The sequence below is a fragment of the Sorex fumeus genome, unplaced genomic scaffold, assembly GCF_029834395.1.
Source record: "Sorex fumeus unplaced genomic scaffold, SorFum_2.1 ptg000171l, whole genome shotgun sequence".
Lineage (NCBI taxonomy): Eukaryota > Metazoa > Chordata > Mammalia > Eulipotyphla > Soricidae > Sorex > Sorex fumeus.
Window position 1 is genome coordinate 2,218,226 of NW_026606228.1, and position 3,461 is coordinate 2,221,686.

Here is a 3,461-nt window from a genome sequence, read left to right on the forward strand (position 1 = left end):
AAGTATATAACAAAGTACGCTTGAAAATTTCCTTGAGAATCAAGCAATAAGTGCAAATTCTACTTACCCACATCACTTTGCATTGTCAATTTTTAAAATCATTTTGTTTATAGTTAAATATCCTTTTGGCATTGCTAATATTTTGTTACTTATTTTAATCTATACATGTGTATGTTTTGCTAATGTGTTTTTAAAATCCTTTGTCCACTTTAAAATTTTATTGAGATTTGAGAAACATTTATAAATTATGAGGTCAAGTCTTTTTTTTAACAGATTAATGATTTTAAGTTTTTTCTTCAATTGTTGTGCATATTTTTATTCTCTTAATGTCTTTTGAGTGCTCGTTTCAGCAGCTAAAATTTAAATGATTCAGAGAAGATTAGGAGGGCCCGTTTTTAAAGATGACAAGCTAATTTTTGAAGTGTTCCATAATTTGTGAAATGTCTTTCAATAAGCACATTTTCTTGATTTATGCAAAGTCCAATTTATTGTTTTAAAAAGAGGAATGAGTTTTTGTTTTTGTATTTGAGATTATTTTCCCAAGACAAGGTCACAAGATTTTTTCTTAGTTTTCTCCTAGAAATAAAATTTAAATGGTTTGGATTAATTTCTATAAACACATCCATTTCTTTTATCTGAATGTGGCCCATGTCTTCATTATTTGGCCTCTGGAGTACAGTCTAATATAAAAATAGGAAATAATAGCTTCATTATAGGACAACCAAATGATAGGATGAGCAAATACTTTTAAACTTTGTAATATTTTAATATTTTGGGTTAAATTAAAATGTTTCTGTGGTATGAGATAATATATCATTGTTTTGATTTTCATCTCCCTGATGATTAGCGATCTAGAGCATTTTTTTCATGGGTCACACCCAGTGATGCACAGGGGTTACTCCTGGCTCATGCACTCAGGAATTATTCCTGGCAGTGCTTGGGGGACCATATGGGATGCTGGGAATCAAACCCGGGTTAGCAGCGTGCAAGGCAAATGCCCTATCCACTGTACTATTGCTCCAGCCCCTGTATGTATTCTTTTAGCAAGTTTTTGTTCATTTTGTCTCTCCATTTTTTCATGGAGTTGGATTTTTTCTTGTAAAGTTCTACTAGTTGCTTATCTATCTTGGATTAACCTCCTATTAGATGGATCTTGGATAAAATACGTTTTTTTTTTTCCAATCCGTGAGCTGTCTTTGTATCTTGGTCAGTTTCTTTTGAGGTGCAGAAGCTTTTTAGTTCAATGTAGTCTCATTTGTTTATCTTTGCTTCCACTTGCTTGGTTAGTGGTGTTTCATCTCTGAAGATGTTTTTAGCTTTAATGTCGTGAAGGGTTCTGCCCAAATTTTCCTCCATATATCTTATGAATTCTTTACCCATTTTGATCTGACTTTTGTGCCTGATGTTAGAAAGAGGTCTGAGTTCATTTTTTCGCAAGTAGCTGCACAGACTGGCACACATCAAAAAGAATAAGATCATCCAATGCTGACACCAATGCTGAGAGAAGAAGATTCGTTGTTGATGGGAATGCCTACTATTCAGTGTTTTTGGAAAATAGCATGGTCATTCCTGAAAAAGCTAGAAATTATTCTAGGGAGAGACAGAGAGACTGAGACAAAGAGACAGAGAGACAGACAGAGAAAGAGGCATAGATAGAAGGGAAGTGTCTGCCATAGAGACTGGCTAAGGGGAGAGTGACAGGAGGAAAACTGGGGACATTGGTGGTGGGAAATGTACACTGGTGAAGGGATGAGTGTTGAAATACATATGGCTGAAACCCAATCGTGATCAGCTTTGTAACTCTGTATATCATGGCCCCTAAAAGTAATTAAAAAATTAAAATTAAAAATTAATTGAAATATTTAATTTTAAATGAAAATGTGTTTCTGTTTCACTCATTATCTACTGGATAAGAAACATTCAAAATCAGTAAATATAAACTAAATCAATTTATGCACAGAAAAACTATTTCAAACACAGCTTTTCCTGTGTTTTTCATTAGTGTTAGTGTCTTTTAAATTGTTGTTTTAGGGACTGAAGAGGCAGTAAAACAGGTAAAGTGCTTGTGCTGCATGTGGCTGACCTAGATTCCATCCTAGGCACCCAGTATTGTATTGCCAGGAGTGGTTCCTGAGTGCAGAGACAGGAGCCACCCCTGAGCTTCACCAGGTGTGGCTCCAAAACACATCAAAAGAAACTGTCATTTTATGTGGAGTGTTTCAGTGGAAGCCACTGTTTGTTTTCCAAAAACTAAAGAATGACTTATGTGTGCCATACTTATACTTAAATACTGTTCTCTTATAGAACATGCAAATTGAAAAATGATCCAGTGAAAGCATCTGTCCTTACAGATAACATAAATAATAAAGTTTCTGATATTAATTATATAAATACTTGTAAAACAGGGAAGAAAAATTGTGACTACAATTAGGTAATAATTCTATTGCTCACAATCCTTACTATGGAGTTAATGATTAGCTCAAAGAGGCATGAAATGCAGAGAACGAATGATGTTTAATGATCCAACAAATCATTAACTTCCTAAAAAGGAACCATAATGTCAGGTATCATTGCCCTTATGAATGGCCACTGCTAAAGAATAACGTTTGAATTTTATTCACAAGACATTTTCAAAGTAATATAACATTCTATTGGAAATATTTAAAAATATTTCTCGAACACGATATGTCTGTTGACATTTTTGCTTCTCACTTATAATAAACCAAATAGTTTCCTATGATTAAAATGTCATTTTTACAATTAAATTTTCAGAGACACATCAAAATAATTAATGAATCTGAGCTAGGAGAAACTCCACCTTCAAATGTTAACGGACTAAAATTTAGTATTACACATGTTTCACATATCTAATAAATATATTTCATTTGAAAAGCCCAATAATTCAAATTTTAAAATGTAGATATCACAAAGTAATGAATCAGATATAGAGAGTAATTCAGTCAAAATACATCAGTACCTGTCCTTTTACACTCCTAAATTTTCAGATAAATTAGTTATAAATGGAACAAAAAAGATAGTCCAATGTGTCTTGAATGTGTCATAATGAAAAATCATGTAAATTATTGTTTCAAGAATGGGAAATGATCAATCAAATGAGATTATATAGCATGAAATATACACTAGATAGAAACATTTGTACATGCATATTGGAAAGTGGTTAGTTCAAGCAATAGACAAAGCACATTATATAAACTGTATGCTTATTGTCACCTAAACAATAGATAGATCACATTAATCTCATATTAATTGGCAAGGTTATAATTTATTTCATGTGGTACTCTTTTATTCCTATTTTATTTTTAATTAATAAGAATCATTCTATATAACAAAACATAATTTATTAATTTCTATTGGAAAAATTCAAGACAGATTTGGAGACAGATGGAGAAAAAAACTGCACAAAGAAAACCTTCAGCAGAACATATAACAGATGAATACTA

General features: G+C 32.1%; 1 non-coding gene across 1 annotated transcript; it reads left to right on the forward strand.

Annotated features, from left to right (window-relative positions):
• The first annotated feature begins 333 nt into the window (after nucleotides 1-333).
• LOC130017064 (U6 spliceosomal RNA) lies at nucleotides 334-436 on the forward strand. Its single transcript, XR_008791322.1, has one exon. It is a non-coding gene; the product is annotated as a U6 spliceosomal RNA (small nuclear RNA).
• Nucleotides 437-3,461: the final 3,025 nt, after the last annotated feature.